The 20,192-nt window shown below is 39.0% G+C and overlaps 2 long non-coding RNA genes across 2 annotated transcripts; both read right to left on the reverse strand.

The window, feature by feature from the left end:
- Window positions 1-992: 992 nt before the first annotated feature.
- Window positions 993-14,269, reverse strand: LOC124272669. Its single transcript, XR_006897400.1, has 3 exons — window positions 14,146-14,269; window positions 12,552-12,556; window positions 993-1,005 (listed from the first exon to the last, which is right to left on the reverse strand). It is a non-coding gene; the product is annotated as an uncharacterized LOC124272669 (long non-coding RNA).
- On the reverse strand, window positions 10,069-11,526 carry LOC124272670. Its single transcript, XR_006897401.1, has 3 exons — window positions 11,353-11,526; window positions 10,937-10,966; window positions 10,069-10,684 (listed from the first exon to the last, which is right to left on the reverse strand). It is a non-coding gene; the product is annotated as an uncharacterized LOC124272670 (long non-coding RNA).
- Window positions 14,270-20,192: the final 5,923 nt, after the last annotated feature.

Here is a 20,192-nt window from a genome sequence, read left to right on the forward strand (position 1 = left end):
TCAGATGCGTTCTTTCTAAAATAGCTGCATTTTCATACACCCAAACACCTGACTACGGAAGCGTAGTAGGGCCACGGTGAAAAGAAATTGGGGGGTCACTATCTCCTACGTAGGACTTAATATGTCCTACGTAGGACTTAGTATCTCCTACGTAGGACTTAGTATCTCCTACGTAGGACTTAATATCTCCTACGTAGGACTTAGTATCTCCTACGTAGGACTTAGTATCTCCTACGTAGGACTTAATATCTCCTACGTAGGACATACTATCTCCTACGTAGGACTTAGTATCTCCTACGTAGGACTTAGTATCTCCTACGTAGGACTTAATATCTCCTACGTAGGACATAGTATCTCCTACGTAGGACTTAGTATCTCCTACGTAGGACATACTATCTCCTACGTAGGACTTAGTATCTCCTACGTAGGACTTAGTATCTCCTACGTAGGACTTAATATCTCCTACGTAGGACTTAATATATCCTTTTTAAGGATGGTTATTAAGTTGAGAAATGTTTGGCTATGCATGACGTTAGATAGTCGAAATGTGAGTCAGTGAATATTCTTGGCACTAACGCAGTGTTACTGTACAGTGTTATTGTGTGTGTATTACGTTAGGGTGACGTGGACCCTGTTCTAATTGCAGTTATGGAGGTTTGGGTATGGTTATGTGTAATCTATCATACATACATCTATTCACACACACAAACACTCACACACACACACACACACACACACACAGAGGGGTGTGGGATGGTTGGGGTGAGGTTGTGATATGAAACTCGGGTTATAACACGACCTCCGCAAGTTGTTTGTCTTGATGCGGCTAGATTGGATCGGATGCAACGCTTGACTTGACTAGGGTGGACAAGTGTTGAGTGCGGCGTAAATCAATACGAAATTCAAAAAGGCAAAGAATTGTCATTATAGTTATTTGTATAAATATAAGGGGATACGTACACATAGATTTTTCAGATAGTCAGTTGGTGACATCAGTAATACATTCTTGCACGTTGTCAGCTTTTACATTGTCAATTTCAAAGCATAATAATTCGATACATTTGGAATCAGTATGATTGGAAAATTCAGTGCCTTTGTCATTGTTCCATCTATTAATTCTAGTATGAAAATGTACATAATTCATGTCACTATCATCCTCAGTTTTCTGTACATCGTTCACATTATTTTTAAGACACAAAGTAAACTCTAAAGCACAGTGAACGTCTGAGAATATTTGATCACATTCGGCTATTGAGAACGTATCTAGTACAGTAAAGACTTCTGATGTTGCTAAACAATAGTCAACCACACTAAGAAAATCATCGCCCTAAGCCGTGGATGCATCCAGGGTATAGTGGAGAGTTATCGTAACGTATACCCTGGAGATTATCGAAATGTCTCTCTTAGAGCACAGCCAAATATGCCACACGTACCAACTTGTAATTCTTAAGTCTATTCAGCTCACTACTGTAAAATATTTTTTGGCAATACATAATTGGAATATTATTGCGCTGCATGTGACCTTCCTTAATAGTCTCACAGTGCCGGAACCATGTTATTTCTCCTTCCGCTCAGCCTTTGCTGTAATAACGCCATACATCAGCTTTAAGTTGTCCACATTTGTTTCAATATCGCAAAAGTATGCGACAACAAAAGGAGGTACCTGATAAGACCTTACCAGCAAACAAATCTAGTTGACCTGATGCCATTAATATGAGAGTGTTAAAACGAATCTGTACATCTATAGCTGAACCTCTTTGTTTGTTGTATAATATATCACTGAGTGACTATAGTACTGTATTTCCTACATTGTGGAAAACGGGTAATGTTTCTCCTATTTTGAAAGAAGGAAATGCATCCCTCCCAACTAATTACAGACCTATTAGTTAATACCTATCCTTTGGAAAATCCTTGAAAGGAATAATGGTAAAGCATGTGCACGACCATTTCCATGAACATAACATTTTAAGTAAATTCCAGTCAGGTTTTACTGCTAGTCATTCTACTACATCTCAGCATAGACATTTATCATAATATATGCTCAGTCCTAGATAATCACCACTTTTACCGTATACTGTTTTGTGATATTTCAAAAGCTTTTACAGGGCAGGGCATAAAGGTTTATTGCACAAATTAGAAAATGATGGTGTTCGTGGAAACGTACTTAGTTGGTTAACTAACTATCTATCTGGGCCCGGTTGTTCAATACTCGGTTATCCTTAACCGGCCGTTAGGTAACCGAACGTTAAATATGCGTTGTTCAAAACATAGTTAGTCATGCCGTTAGCTAACGTCGCCGTCAAAGTTTAACAGTGTGGTTAACGTCACTGGTTAGCTTCCATATATCCCATAGTTCCGTTTTCTGTTTACTTCCGGTTTACCAATAATGGAAACGCAAAATGTCGCCTGCACCCCAAGGAAAAAGAGAAGTCGAAATTTCTCTGCTGACGAAGAGAATGTAATCCAGTCAATGGCTGAGGCCAACTCTATAGTTTATCATAGGCATGCGAATGTCGTAGCGTTACGAACGTTTTGTATTGGAACACAAGGTTCCAGCCGTTTGCATAATTTATATTTCAAAGACATATGATCCCAGCTCTGTGTGGGACTTACTTCAATTCCAACAACAGAAAAGACATTTTAATGAAACACTATAGCACAGCTATAGATAAAATATGATAAATCCATGACAATAATATTAATATTAGAAGCATGTTGTCCGTGGATAGAAAATGTATAAATATTACACACAGAGTTACGCTTAGACGGCTACAGTCTTAATGAATCTTGGAATTCCCACAAGACCTATCGCTCACTTTTCACTCCTTAAATTGTCATGGCTGTATGGCCAAGTCGTGAAGATGCTATCAATATCATATATTATTTATTTGCCAAGTCTGTCAAAAATTGTAATGTATGAACACACATTGCCAAATCTTTTAACATCAAACAATATAGATGTTGTGTATCTAATACCATAGCTTTTATCTGAAATATGCATTCAGTACCAATAGAAACTGAAATATGTTACTAGCACCACGTGCAAGTAACCAAACGGTAATGGTACTATAGGCCCCAGGGCCAACACTGCTGAATAAAATCGATCTATTATCCGACCTTACTTTTGACAAGAATCTCATGAATAATACTGTGTAATATCGTCATTATCTGAACGCCTTCACAGACGCATATTCCGGAAAGATGTCTTTAAAAACATGAAGCTGCGTCTAATTTATAGATGAACATAATTTCCTCGATACTCATTAATCAGATGAACCTTCATTTAGTTCAATTCACAAGTGACTGCAGAAAATGCATAATTCTTGTTAATGACTTCACGGTCGGAAAACATGTGTTATATTTTATAAGTGTATTATAGAACGCTGTAGTAAATAAACATAACTTCCTCGATACTCATTAATCAGGTGAACCTCCATTTAATGCATAGATAGTTCTTTTCAATGTCTTCAAGGACGGAAAACATGTATTATATTTCATAAGAGTATTATAGAACGCTGCTACGATTCGGCAGAGAAATACTATTGTGCCATAGTATTCCTTATATGAACCTATCAGTGTATAACATTAGCATTCAGATATCGTTATAAAATAAGTTAAAAATTCCAAATATTATCGTGTAATATGACAAGAGATAGTGTTGTGTTCGCTGTGACAAAAACGTTTCGATATTCAAATATAACATTTAATCAAAGTGACTACGAAGTTGGCCTGCATATCACTCACAACAGAAATAGATACATATAATGTTATGTTTATTTTCCTACACATCAGTTGCGAGAGCAATGTTTATGCTAACTAAGTTTTCATCAATTAATACAGCATTTTAAGAGATGATTTGCTTCAATTAAAACATTCGAAGAATGAAAAAGAAATTAGGCCTATTGCTGAAATGAATATAATTAAAATCCATCTATGGGAAGGGATGCCAGACGGACATATCAAAACAAAATCGGATAATTACTTGGAGTATAGACTTTCAAAAATAGCATATTATTTAACAATGATATCAGTTTTTAATAAAATCACTAATAATTCGGAAACGTTGCCGATAAACCTGGAATCGTGTTCAGATGTTTTCATAAATACACTCACACGAACGCCCAAGTGCTCTTTGCGCCCTATTGGATAGTGTTTACAAAATCACGTTTCGCGAAGGCCGGTATTGAAACGCCAATTACATCACTTGTATTTCATATTCAGTGACAACAAATGAATCACTGCATTCTAAGGCTGGGACGGGTACTCGGGTACTCGAATCCGGGTCGGGTACAGCTGGAATCGAGTCCTATTTCTAGGAATCGAGTATCCGGAAAGGGAGAGAGCTCTGTAATGACAAGGGCAGACAATAGCTTGTCTTTTCCTTTGACGTAAATAACACATTTACATAATTGAGTGAGTGAGTGAGTTAAGTTTTACGCCGCACTCAGCAATATTCCAGCTATATGGTGGCGGTCTGTAAATAATCAAGTCTGGACCAGACAATCCAGTGATCAACAACATGAGCATCGATGTGCGCAATTGGGAACCGATGACATATGTCAACCAAGTCAGCGAGTCTGACCACCCGATCCCGTTAGTCGCCTCTTACGACAAGCATGGGTTACTGAAGATCCATATTCTAACCCGGAAATTCACGGGTTTTTACATCATTGGTATTGTCCGATTAATGGAGCATAGTTTTAAAGACTGTAAGTTATCTGTGCATGAACAGTGAGAAGTTAAGTTACAGTAGCAGCAGGAACGAAATATTCGTTGTTATAACGAGGAATGTAAGTAATGGTGTTACTCTCTATATTGGTTAAACAGACGTAAATTAAATAGCTTGAGGTCAGTTTTAATGTCTTATTACCAACTGTTCAGGTTTTCATAATAATCTCTGTCAAATCGTGATTGAATATTCAGAAAGTTGACCCGAATGTATTTCTTAATTACATTTCCCGGGTACTCGATTCCGATTCGGGTAGGTACATGCGGGTACTCGATTCCAGTGTTTCCTACTCGTCCCCGCCCTACAGTGAATTCCTCATACATTTTAGCATCTAATTACAACTGGTCTTTTTGGCACCAATACCAAGTGTCTAGATAAAGTGAAACGAAAGATATTGGGGGTGGAAACAACTGCTGTGCTCGAAAGACAACACCTGTTTGAAATGTAAACAAAGAAAATTTCAGACTTTATACTGTGTAGCATTTTCTCAAATTTTCAGACACCCATTTGCATGGAAAGAGCATAGTAGCAAGAAATAGGAAATTAAAAATAGATACAATACAGGAATGTGATGTGTTTACACGAAACTGTCAAGTTTCTGTGCTGCGTGACGCCATGACTGACGCAAAATCACGCAGAACGACAACGGTAATAATCGGCATTTCTGGCTTCTTCTCTTTCTTAAAATGGGAGTGTATTTGGCAATTTCTCTGAGGTGAAGGTCGGTAGAATAAGAGTATACACAATCACCATATCCCGCCGATTACACTCAGTATCATAATGTAATCGTTCGGATATTTTTTCATGAAACTAATTTAATTATCTACATGTAGCCTTGTTCAATATCATATAATACGTGGGTATAGGGTGTACGTGTTAGATTCTTTGAAAGTGTTTGTTGAATAATATTTACAGAAGAAATTCACACATTTAGTGTAGTAAAGCATATATAAACCTTTCCACAAGTGTTAAAAGATGAAACGTAGGCATCATGTACAACATGTATTTTAGTTCCTATGATGTGCATAGATACAGTTTCGTATGTAACTCTTCGTTTCCAATATTTCCAATATCAAAGTCCAGTCCACGATACACCCTATCCTTTCTTTGCTGAACTGGCATCATGAAAGCAGTGTTAGCCATGAACGCCATTTGCGAGTTAACCACACTGTTAAAAAGTTAGCGGAGGTCCTTAGGTGTGTTAACTTAACGTCACGTTAACAGCCTGTTAAAAGTTAACAGAGTTTTGAACAACAAGATAACCCACTGTTATTAGGTAACAGTCGGTTAAATGTACTTAACGGCTGGTTAAAAGATGACTGAGTTTTGAACAACCGGCCCTGATAGACGACAGTGTGTCTCTGTTAATGGAACATTATGAAAAACTAAATGTTACTGCAGGGGTTCCTCAAGGATCTGCCCTTGGTTAATTTGTGTTCCTTGTATATATCAATGATTTACCTGGAAATTTACAAAATATCACAATAATGTTGGCCGATGTTAGATTTTAATGAGCTTCGTCCTTCAAGCCTGAAAACCTTTTAATACGGTTGATTAATCCTTTGTCATTTATAAAAAAAAGTAGTGAGGTTGTGCTTTATTGTTATAGATTTCTAAACTATAGGGACACTATTGGGAAGTTGGTAACTGTCATCAGACATTATTTGACGACATTTCTCATGGTTTGAATATAGCCGACTTTATAGAAGATAAATATCAGTTTACCACACAACTGCCTAAATCTTGGTATTCTCGGAACCAGAGAAGGGATATGCCGATATTTAGGTCGTTAACCTAGCATATTATGGTCACGAAGTCTTTTATTGCGGAAATTACGCGATAATCTACTTCCCAACAAAGGCAGGCTCCCCGTCATCGTTGTATTTAGAAGGCGGCTTCTTAGAAGCAGCGTGACGTCATAACATTGTTCATGATGTCATGTCACCATGACAAGGTGACATTTTACCCGGTGCATATCGCATGAAAACAAATTATTCCCGATATGTTTGCCCTCGTATGTTATAAGCATTGTTATTATCATTCTTTGAGGTTAATGCCACCCGTTGAATTCTTTGTTGTATTTGAGCGGGGAAACTAAATAAATGATTTCTTTGGTCTACCCATAACAATTAAGGTGTCAACTTCCACTGTATACCTTACAGAAAGAAGTTTTGACTTTACTTTGATAACGAGCACATCTGATCGATTCCTTGAAGCAAATGATGCAATTCAGTATCATTTCTACATTTTATTTTAAAGTACCAATCAAATACAACAAATGAGTAGACAGATTGACTGCTATGTGGCAAGGAATAACCAGGCGCCAGCGATTTATGATATCCTTAGCAAATGTAACTTAAAATTCCCTCTCATAAAAATACAATAATATGTAGTAATATGATGAAGAAAATAATACGAACCAGGTTAAACTATGACAACGCAATATATGAATGTATGATCGAAACATAAATCATAATAAATCACATATGATCAAAACATAAAATTGACTTCAAATATATCTTTGCGTCAACATTGAAAATAATTCGAAAATGAAGAAGAAGAAACGTACAGTTCAAAGCGTGAACAAACAATATCCTGTTATTTTGGGATATGCTATGAAGAACTTCAAAATGTAATAGAAATAACATTAAATTATTGAAAGCTATTGCTCGTAAAATATGTCCTTGCGTCAACATCGAAAATAACTCCATAATGAAAAACAATTAACTTTAATTTTCGAAACATACACAAATAACCTCTGGCTTTTTTAAGACGTGTCACGAATAATTTCACAGCTGGTAGAATTAACATGAAATTATAGAAACCATATGCTAACAAAAAATTGAAAATTAGTAATGACAAAGCGTTTGTCACAAACATAGCTATTACCCCCGCCACATGTCGATATCTGAATGTCGCAATTATCCTCTGTCTGACCCTGAAAATTATGTAAACGTTACCGAAACTGTCATCTGATGCCTTGATACAAAATGCGAACAAATTCCATCCTTTAGGTTTGGAGATAACGCAAGAATACTCGCTGTGACCTTGAAAATAATCCGAAGGTCACTGAATTCGACTGGCGTTAGACGATACTCCCATTTGGTACTACCTTTAAGCAAAACATATTAATTCTGTCTTGTATTTTCGCACTAAAAAGTTAGACATGTCCAAAACACTTTTCACTGTGAACTTAAAATGAGCACAGGTTTCCCAATCAATTGGTGTTGGGGGATTCCCGCCAATACACCTTGATATAATATTGGATCAAAATCTGTTAATTCTTTCCTGAGTTCGCGGCTACCAAGCTTGGCATGTGCAAAACTGTTACACCTTCGCTGTGACCTTTAAAATGACCTCAAGGTCACTAAATTCAAGTGGTGTCGGTAAATCTCCAATCTCCAGTCAATAAACCTTGGTACCAAATTTGAACAAAATCCATCATTTCTTTCTCGAGTTCATTTAGTAAACAGAATGGGGAGTCATTTGAACAAGCGATTGTAGTTTTGAAATTGCTTTTTTGTGCAGTTTAATATCTAAGTTTGATTCTAGCCGACTTCTACCAATCTCAAACATAGCATATTTTTTCCTGAAGTTTGTGATGCATTTTATCGCAGATTTTACGTTTTTTTGGAGTACCAAGCCAAGATACAAAGTCTCACAAAATGGGGATCGTGAGGCTGCAACATAGCAAAACCAATTTGCGTGAGGCTGACAGATAATATGTAGAAAAATAAAACATAAAAACAGCTGCATTTGTATCATATTCTAGGTGAGGCTGACTACTATTTGAACGTCCCTCGTAGTTATACCCGTTAGAACACCCACCCACCTCTCCGACTCTACATGCATGCAAGTGTGATACCCGTTAGAAACCCGGCCCTACCCCACCCCCACTTTATATGTATACATATCAAAACCTCAAAAGATGTTTGCGAAAAGACATGATACAGAGGACAGTTTATGTCGATTATATATCAGGACGAATATCATTTTCGTCATTTAGCTAATATTTGTCAATTCATTCTTGGGTTATGGCGCTAACAATCTTTATATTGGCAAAACCCTCAGATTTTTGCTGTGACCTTGAAAATTATTGTCCCGGGGGCAGCAAAATGACAACCCCCTCCCTCACACACACACTCCCCATCCCCATCCCCCACCCTCAGTATAATAGTTCTTTGTAAATTGGCACCAGATAATGGTGAAACGGAAAACGCGCTGTTATATCACCAAAGTAAATAAGTATGGTCCGAATATTTGCAACTTTGCGTCTGATTTTTAAATAAATAACTTAGGCAGATTTAAAAAACCCAGCTGCATTTAATTTTCATACTTTATTGGAATACAACGATAATCCTTAATCATATCAGAGAGTAAATAATCAACTAACTTATACTTAAATTCGTGTATTTCTGCTAAATGTATGTGTATATGTTGTGCTTTCTTTATTCCCGAACGACGTTTCATACAGAAATATTGGTGGAGATGTGCTGAAATACCCCATCGTCACGTGTCCGTTGTTAGCTACACGTGGTCATGCATTCTTAATATTGTCAGCGGGTACATGTCGACAGGGGAACTGGCTCATTAAGACGAACAATACGTTGTGTCCAAACTCCTTTAGATGGCTATACAAACAATTACACGAGACAGCCATGAGCTGAGTTGTCGGCTCAGACATATATGAGATGGGCGGAGTTCCAGCTCCTACGAGCGGCATTATCCTTCTCCTCCCTACACAGGCAGTCGGAATACCGGACAGGTGAAAATATAGATGTGAACGACAACGATTAATAGACGGAGAAACAACAACGGACAGATAAAGAATCAATAGCATTGACTGGGACTAATTAAGGTAAACCAATTAAGGTTTATATAAACGTCATACACAGTACTAAAGGAAAGTGAAAGTGGTACGGGTTGGCTGACAAGTCAATGCACAATGCGCTGGTGATGAAGATTAAGAACGGAGATTAGCGTGACATAAATATACTACTCACACTTTGCTAAGGATCACAAAAATTCGCAACTTTACTCAAACGCAGATCTATCATTTGAAATTGTATCCATTTAAAACTGGATAAATAATGATATGGTTGCACATGTTTAGGAAAACAACCACTTTAAGCTAACCGTATTCACTTGATACATGTGTAACCATAAAACTGGTTTTCATGGCACCAATCAACGACTTTGCAAATCATGGAACGAGACATTGGCAAGTACACACCACCTGTCAATAGCAGGTATGGGATCCACAAGATGCAGTGACATACTGAAAACTTGGATCCATGCATACAATAGGCTTAGATATTTAAACCAAATTTGACCCCACATCATAGTTTCTGTTGAATCAATGATTTGATCCTTAGCAAAGTGTGAATAGTATATTGTTGCATTTAAGTCTTACATGTCTTGGCTACATGGTCTTCACTTTTGGAAATATTTGAACATGGCTGTCCTGAAACAGTCGCTATGACAATATCGTATCAATTATTACTAATTTCTCCTATGTCTCCTACGTTTCAAGCAATGCTTAATACAGAATGCTCCAGATGTCACCAGGGACGCACAAGCCATGAGGGCTTCCATAATTTCGCTACACTGGCCTAAGGTGGACATACTTGTTATGTCGCTCAAGTCCTCCATCTCATCAGCCCGAGACTTGATGCAGCTGCTCATCACCCAGCCGGCAGTGACCACGTGGAACGTCGTTTCGAGGAAGTTCCATTTGCAAAGTTTCATCCAATCACTGTTGTGATCGTGTTGTTTGCGATCTACTATCAGGACTCCAGTACTAGCCAGGAGGGAGACGGCCGAACCCACCATTGCCGTGTAGTCTGTAATTTTGACCCAACCCTCATGAAACAGGCAAGCAAGTGCTGCAAGGATCAGAGCATTGCCAACGACATCGGCGAGCTTCAGAACAAATCTCCGATGATCGTTGTTAATCTAGAAATACACAATATTATTAATTATTTTTTGCGTCCGTTCTTAAATAAATCTGCACTTATAGGTATGCTATCTATTGTAAATATCCGCACAACGAGATCATAGTCTCTGTTAGTATCTGTTTCCAAGTTATGGAACAGGTTTGGTTTATATTGAACAATATTTAAGGAGTGACACCACTTAAAAATGAATCACATTTATTTTGTTCCGTTAGTATGAGATATATTTAGTTTAAGGATCTTGGAAACATACCTGTTGATTAGCCGCATTTGGACCAGGATTCTGCAACAAAAGTAAGGATTTCACTCAACAATAAAGTTAATCTGACATGAAATAATTCATCCTTCAATACATATTTCTGAAGTCATCTCATCGACTGTAAGTTCTTGAGCACCCCTCTACAAAACAAGTTATTGTTGCATTTATTCAATAATGAAGTTAATGTGGTCACATGTTCATATATTTATTGATTTATGACGCTACCCCTCTTTAGGGAGTGTCTGCATCGTGTTTCCAGATATGTGAAAGAATTTATTTTGATGAGATATTGACCTGACGATTGACCTGATATAATGTTATTATTTTCAATAAAATTCACACCACTTTATGATAACCATCTTGTTCCGTCAGTATACGATATATTCAGTTTAAGGATTTTCGAAACATACCTGTTGATTAGCCGCGTTTGGACCAGGATTATGCAACAAAAGTATGGATTTCACTCAACAATAAAGTTAATCTGACATGAAATAATTCATCTTTCAATACACATTTCTGAAGTCATCTCAGCGACTGTAAGTTCGTGACTCATGAGGTTCTTGCACGGCTCTACGGGGGTTAGGAGTCTATTTCTCCCGTCCTGTCTCTCCCAAAGAACATGTTTGGGATTAAATGGCGAGACGCCTGCGAAAGACCCAGCCACTGACGACTGGAACGATCTCTTGGTTGACATTCTGAACAACATTCCCTCTACTGTTTACAATGATGTGGTTGCTCCGTCTGTAACAAAGCAAATGGTGGTTATTTTGTTCCGTTAGTATGGTATGACCAGAAGTTATTGAGAATTTTAGGAATATGTTTAATTGGATTTCTTGTATAAACAACCTTGACCAGCTATCAAGTGCTTGATTTCATTCAAGAGAGACAACTCCGTTAATCCTTTTTCATTAGTTTGTGAAGAGGTATCCCCCTTTGTTTACTTGCTAGCAGACGACATTTTCAGTGATCTTCAGTATGGATGATTTAGAGAAGAGGAAGTTGATTTTAGAGTAGTATAACAGGGACATCAGATCAGCTAAAGTAATTTCAGGTAGAACAGGCATCCCTTTGTCCTCTGTTTATCGTGTTTTGAAATATATTGCAAATGGATATGGCATCGAGCACCAGGGAGGCGCAGGTAGGCCCAGAAAATTGACTGTCGGTGACAGGAGGCGGCTTGGTATTCTTGTTTCTAAAAACAAACGAAGGAGTTTAGAAAACTTAAGGCTGGATATGATTGATAGAGGAACTGTGGCTGTCTGTAAGGAGACAATTAGAACTGAGCTGCATGCAATGGGTTGGCAGAAAAGTCGAGGAATTCCATCACCGATCATGGAACCTGAACAAAAGGAGCGAAGGTTGAACTGGTGCTTACAGCATAGAAATTTTAACTGGGACAATGTGATTTTCTCAGATAAAAGTTCTGTGTGGCTGTTTCCTAATACACTGCAATTCTGGACCAAACAAACTGAAAAACCTTTGTATCAGCGCCCAAAGTACAGTCCGAAATTTAACATGTGGGTTGGCATATCTGTGTTAGGGGCAACGCCCCTCTGTGTATTTGAAGGGAATATGAACAGTGAGCGGTACACAGATATTCTCGAGGGACATTTACTTCCATCTGCTCACGTGTTCTATGGAAATTTCTGCATTTTCATGCAGGACAACGACCCAAAACATCGTTCAAAGCATTCACAGGCCTGGTTTCGGGCCCAAAATATGACATTATTAGATTGGCCAAGCTATAGCCCTGACCTAAATCCAGTAGAAAATGTCTGAGTACTTATGAAGGAAAGTGTCAATAAGAAAAATCTGACAAATATTGCTGAAATGAAGGAAGAGGTGGTCCGATATTGGGACAGCACGGACCACGACTATCTAACTTCTTAGATCAGTAGTATGCCCCGCCGCATTGAAGCCTGCATTGCTGCCCATGGTGACTTGACAAAATACTAACTGTTCACCTGTCTTTGAATCTGGAGTTATGTTCTGCTAATATTCACATTTAATACGTGAGTAATGAGTGGAAAAAAATAAATTACAATCTTTAAATTCTCAATAAGATATGTTTAGTTAAAGGATTTTCGTAACATACCTTTTTTTCCCACTAACTTTTTAGCTTCAGCAGGCATCTGCAAAACAAGTATTTGTTTCATTCATTCAACAATATATTTATTCTTACATCAAATAATCCATTTTAATACATTTTCATGAATACACCCCTACGACTGTAAAGTCTATAGGGCAGTGGGGTAGCCTAGTGGTTAAAGCGTTGGCTCGTCACGCCGAAGACCCTGGTTCCATTCCCCACATGGGCACAATGTGTGAAGCCCATTTCTGGTGTCCCCCCGCCGTGATATTGCTGGAATATTGCTAAAAGCGGCGTAAAACTAAAACTCAGTCAGTGAGTCAGTCAGTCAGTAAAGTCTATATTCACGATGTTCTTGCATGGCTCTACAGGGGTCCAGGAAGACGTTTTGATGTCTGTTTCTCCTGTCCTCTCTCCAACAGAACATGCATGGAATTACATGGGTCGATGCCTACGACAGGACCAGAGACAGCTGGTCTCTTGGTTGACATTTAGAATAACATTCCCTAGTCTCTTTACAATAATATTTCTGCTCCGTCTGTATCAACGCAAATTGTGGTCACACCCGATGTTGATGTTAATTTATTGAGCCCTAACAGTTTTATTGAGTGTCAGTGTCTTTTTCAAGGGAACGAGTTTTGGAAAAATATCTATTTTGAAACAACATTGATCAGACGAATGACCTTATATGATGTTATTATTTACATTGACACCACTCTATATGAGGCTATACCCTATACGACGTTTTCCCGTTAGTAGACATTTTGTCAAATTTAATTATCTTTGAAACATACCTCTCCTTCATGGGTTGACTCTTCATCAGCCATCTGCAAATAAGTATATGTTTTCTCACTCAAGATATGATTATCCCTTGACACAAAGACATGCTTTGGAAGATTTGGTTAAAATTATTATTCATATTCAGAGGTACAGATAAGTTGCGTATCTGCGTAAATTACGCAAACATTTATGTGAAAACCCAATTCCTATTAAATCTATTGCGTACAAGTACGCTTAAAGTTTTGTAAATACTCAATAAATGTGATCTTACATGCGTACACACAAAACTGTCCAATCGTATCTTGCGTACCGGTGGATAGATAAAATAACTGACGTTTATTGAGAGGTTCTATATTAGGACATGAACTGACAACTTGCAGTCTTTCTTATCGTTTCTCATATTACAGATCAAAGGTAAATCACAAACACTAACATTTAAACTATATTATATTTTTAAAATTAATGGAAATTGGCACAATACCCAAATGAGTTTGATTGAGGTGAGTACAATTTATTTCGTTACTCAAAGGAAAATTAGGATACCTAATTGAGATGAACACAAGCGAGTACATAACTCAATGACCCAAAACGTTATCTGTAGCTCTGTCATATTATGATTTTAGTATTCGGAATATAATAGATAAACGTCCTCATCTTGACATATTTAGAAATCAGACAGACAGATTTAGTATTAGCATAGTATTTAGTATTAGTTCCTCGTGGCCTTAAGTGTGATGATGTGAAAACAATTGCATTGCAACCAGGACATAGCTGTACAGTGACCCCTTTCTGTGAAGTAATGGGCACTAGGTCAAGGTGACAATTGTATATGTGAAGTAATTGGCACTAGGTCATGGTGACAATTGTATATATGAAGTACCGGACACTAGGTCATGGTGACAGTTTAGTGCAGAATCGGGTACTGGATTACGAACAATGTCTATCTGTAATACACACTAGACTGTACTTCAATATGAGTTCATACCACACCACTTCTCTAACACTACATCAGCTTGGAAACGGTACAAGAAGCCACATTAAGATGTTGCTTAATAGAACACATTATGTCCAAACCTTACTGGAGTACTTTCTTTGAGAGGCATTTTAGAAGTTGTGAAGATGAAGGAAAACTGATTTGTATGGATAGTCAACTTCTTTATTGCAATGAGTGCACTCATTGCAATAAAGAAGTTGACTCTCCATACAAATCAGTTTTCCTTGCTGGAGTACGTTTGTCGTGTCTTCTCTCTGACGCTCTCAACATAAAAGTGAACTTCTAAGCGGATTACAACTTGAGTGTGTGTTTCCGGTTCATTGAGGTATGAAAAGAAAGACTACATGCACAGTTTGTATGAATAAGCCAGCCGTCACTTCTTCTAGTCAAATTGGACAACACAGTTATTCAAGCGGAACATGCACCCATTGTAACTCACATGCATCGACAATTGTCCACACGAATCAAGTGGTCCGTCAGGGTATACTAATCGTGACTGATCATGATGTCGTAGAGATCGTTCTGGGTGGTACACGTACAGCTTGCTTTAAATATACTACTCAAAGTTTGATAAGGATCATATAGTTCTTACATTATAAAATCAATATATGAATTGATATGACACGCAAATTTCATCACAATGTTGGACTGACCCCTCTTGAGCCTCAAAACACAGGTTAGGTAGGGAAATGCATGCTGCAATGATCATGAGTAGCACGTGAAGCATGGTACCCACATTTTTCACATTTCTGAGTGCTTGTCGTTGATTTGAATTTGGGCATTGTCTTTACATCTGACATCGTTTAAGTCACTGTTACTCTATGAAAATGTCTCCACAACGTCAAAGACGTCGTTTGACTGTTGAAGAATTGGCCAGATGCATAGGAATGCTCGAAAATGGTGCAAGACAACGTCACGTTGCAGAGCTATTGGGTGTCAGTCAGAGCGTTGTTTGCAGAGCTTGGAACCGGTATCAAGCTCATGGTTCAGCTGCTCATCGACATGGAGGCGGCAGAGAAAGGTCCACCACGCAGCAAGATGACCGTTTTCTCTTGATTTCAGCACAACGTCATCGGTTTGCAACGGCGACTGCGCTTAGAAATGATCTTCTGAATGCAACTGGAGTTAACATTTCCACGCAAACTGTGCGTAATCGTCTTCATGAAGCTGGTCTTCGTTCCCGGAGAGCCTGTATTCGCATCCCTCTTACTCAGCGACACAGACAAGATCGTTTGAATTGGGCCAGGGCCTCATGTGAATTGGAGGGTTGTTGATTGGGCCCCTGTACTTTCTACAGACGAGTCGAGGTTTTGTGTTGACTTCACAGATCGTCGTGCACGAGTGTGGAGAAGGGCAGGAGAACGATATCAGGACGCTAATGTTGCTGAACACGACAGATATGGTGGTGGGTCGTTGATGATTTGGGGAGGAATCAGTCGAGCTGGACGAACTGATCTCCATGTCCTAAGGCGAGGCACGATGACCGGAGTGCGCTACAGGGATGAAGTCCTGATGTGTACGTGAGACCATATGCTGGTGCTGTTGGTCCTGACTTCATCCTCATGGACGATAATGCACGTCCACATCGTGCTAGGGTGGTGGACGAGTACCTGGAACGTGAGACAATTGTTCGTATGGACTGGCCAGCTCGTTCTCCAGACCTCAACCCTATCGAGCATGTCTGGAATATGCTTCAGGTAGCGATTTCACGTCGTCCTGTACAACCAACCACCCTCCAGGAACTTGAAAATGTTCTGATCCAAGAATGGAACAATCTCTATCTTGCGTCCATTCAAAACCTCGTTTGAAGCATGAGACGACGTTGCCAAGCTGTCATTGGAGCTAACGGAGGCCATACCCGCTATTGGCACTTGTTTGTGCAGTGTGAAATGGAATGTGCAGAGTTTAAACAATTTCGTGATCATGAAATTACCATGCTTTTTATGGTACTCTCCCTTTACCTTAGGAGTACGCGATGAAATGTCATGTTTGCCAAATTTTTCTGTCACAATTTCTTGAAGTAAACATTTCTGAACATCAATCACTCTGTGTTGGTTGTCATTCACCTTTGTTGAAAGCTTTACAAGTGCTGAAAAATATGATCCTTATCAAACTTTGAGTAGTATATATAATACAGTCTCTTCCACACGTATAGCAACCCATGCAACTGAATACCACGCCATGCAACTGAATACCACACCATGCATCTGAACACCACGCCATGTATCTGAATACCACGCCATGCAACTTAATACCACGCCATGCAACTGAATACCACGCCATGCAACTTAATACCACGCCATGCATCTGAATACCACGCCATGCATCTGAATAACACGCCATGCACTTTGATACCACGCCATGCATCTGAATAACACGCGATGCAACTGAATACCACGCCATGCATCCAAATACCACACCATGCATTCAAATACCACATCATGCATTCAAATGCCACATCATGCATTCAAATACCACAGCATACACTCGAATACCACACCATGTACCCAAATACAACCCCACGCAAAAGAGTAACACGCCGTGCACCCGTTTAAAGTGTATAAAACAAAACAAAAAAGCTGTTACAGGCTTGAACCCATTGAGAAAACATTCGTCAAAACGCAACATTTTCCCGATAACAACGCAGCTGTCCGAAAACTTGCATTATTCAAAACGTGTAAAGCATAACTGTGACACATTGGTCCAAACGCACGTGCATGATTGTGGCATAAATGCCGAAATTGGACAGAACAAGCACGAATATGCCTAAGGCTCCTTCACAACGTCAGCTGGCAAGAACCTTCAACTGCAGCCAGGCCACCATCAGCAAATTGATAAACCGCTACCAGCAAACAGCCCAGGTGCAAAGGCCGCTCAAGATCGGGAAGACTCCTCGGAGTCACGATACCAAACCGAAGACCGCCACGCTACATCCGGTAGAATTGTGACGACGTCGTCAACGGCGGCGACAACACTAGAACTTGGGTTCGATTCCCCACATGGGCACAATATGTGAAGTCCATTTCTGGTGTCCACCGCTGTGAAATTGCCAGAATATTGCTAAAAGTGGTATAAAACCAAAGTTGAGTTAGTGATAACTTTCTTTTGCCCTGTAAGTTGTATATTCCAGTGAAGGAATACGAATATACTCTGAAACCCCGTGTTTATCATTATAAAGTAGTTGACGTCCATAAATGCTCTCCCTTCCTTTCGGGGCGGTGGGGTAGCCTAGTGGTTAAAGCGTTGGCTCGTCACGCCGAAGACCCGGGTTCGAATCCCCACATGGGTACAATTTGTGAAGCCCATTTCTGGTGTCCCCCGCCGTGATGTTGCTGGAATATTGCTAAAAGCGGCGTAAAACCAAATTCAGTCAGTCAGTCTCCCTTCCTTTCAGATTGTTCTCATCTTCAGCTTGGAGTATTACATCGTCCATGTACATTAAAACATTAACATGTTCACCATCAACAGGTATGCAAATACAGAGGGGAACAGATCGTTGAATAGAGGCGGCGAAAGTATACATCCTTGTTGAAATCCAGGTTTAATTGTCAACCATGATGTACAAATGATGTTAATTTCCACAGTCTGTACATTCTTATGTAATGAGGCAATTTGAGGAAAACATAGACAATATCGCTATTATTAAGTTTCACAGGTTGTTCCAAAGTTTTGTCTGAAAAAGACCAGGCATGTGTTTACGAAGACTAACAACTGGTCCGAAAAGTGCCCTTCATCTACACTGCATTTCAGCAGAATATACATTTAAGACCATTTTTCCCGAGATCACGTGTCCACCAAGATGCTTATCCTAAGAGGGATAGGGTTGTAAGGTTTGCTGACTTGGTTGACAAATGTCATCATATACCCCTTGTGTAGATTGATGCTCATGCTGTTGAACACTGGATTGTCTGGTCGAGACCCGATTGTTTACAGACCGCCGCCATATATCTCGAATACTGCTGAGTGCGGCGTCAGCCAACAACTAAATTAATGCCCTTATGGGATGTCATGCGTCATCAGAGTGACGGTTGGGTAGCCTAGTGGGAACAGCGTTTGCTCGTCACGCCGAAGAACCGGGTTCGATTCCCCACATCGGTACAATCTTCTCAATCAGATTAAGACGGGTTTGTTTCCTAAGCATTAGCAATGAATTAAGTGTTCACCATTTAATGTCACGCATTGAAAGGCGCCCTCCAACAGTTCGATTGTCCTGCAGCAAATAGTCTTGTTTATTTGACAATCGTTTATGTTCGTTGGTAGCTGTACGCTTTTCAGAAAAGAGACACAAAATGTACAGTTTCTATTTGAGATTGTAATTTATAGTGCAGACGATCACATAGGAAAAAAACGCTCTCATGGTTTCAACGCTCTGGTGAACATTAGTTTGACATGTAATTTGAATGACACCTTGTTACATTTGAATATGGTTCTCAAAGTCACGACTATTTTTGTGTATACCCACGTCTTTCTGTATTCTCTCAATGTTCAGGTATTTCGATGTGCGTTCTTAACGGTACATGAATAAACGATTTGCAATAAAATAAGGGTATGTTGGCGAACCCTGTGAATTTGAAAAAAGTGTTCTTTTTATCTAACCTTACCCCTTAGGTAGGAGGTATTCCGATCTGATTTGATTGTCAGTCAAGGCGTCTCCCACGCCCGGCGGTGACATACCAGTATTTCTGTTGACAAAGGAGAACACAACGAAGTACTTGTGAATATTTAAATGTAGGTTGCAACTGTTAATTCCATTCAAAGGATTCACAACAGCGAATAGATGCGAAGCCTTGTGTAACGGCTTGGGGGAGGGACCATGGATGTCAGCATGTTTCAAACCGTCAGTTTGAAGAGGTTTTGGTACAAAGCGAATTTAAAAGTAAAGGGTAACAAATGATACAATGCAATAGAAATCTTAGAAATAGTAAAATTAACAAAAATGCAGACAGTTACACTTGTAGTCTATCGAGTAATCGCGTGTTAATCTAACGCTTATAGATTTTTGACAGCAGGAATATCGATTACTACAAAATTTAGTTTTGTTTTTATCAATCTAATGAAAAGAATAATTACTCTGGGCAGAGGCAGAACCAATAGTGCTGCAATGTAATTATTATACAAGAAGCTTAAAAAACGTCTATAGAATATGAATACATAACGCCTTTTAGAAAGTGGAAAAATGTAACATATTTTACATTTGGGATTTCTCAGTAAAGTACAGATTCAAGTACTTTTGTTAGATTGAGTGGTTTAGATGGCTAATTCTATGTACTGGCGATTAGGTGCCTGACTGAGAATGTGGGTTCGAATCCCGGATGATTCTCAACCTGAGAAAAGTACTAGTACTTTAATAAGAAACTGTAAACCCAAATATAAGATATGTTTATCAA

This window comes from Haliotis rubra, unplaced genomic scaffold (genome assembly GCF_003918875.1).
Source record: "Haliotis rubra isolate DU_JTF1 unplaced genomic scaffold, ASM391887v1 Scf1716, whole genome shotgun sequence".
Classification (NCBI taxonomy): domain Eukaryota; kingdom Metazoa; phylum Mollusca; class Gastropoda; order Lepetellida; family Haliotidae; genus Haliotis; species Haliotis rubra.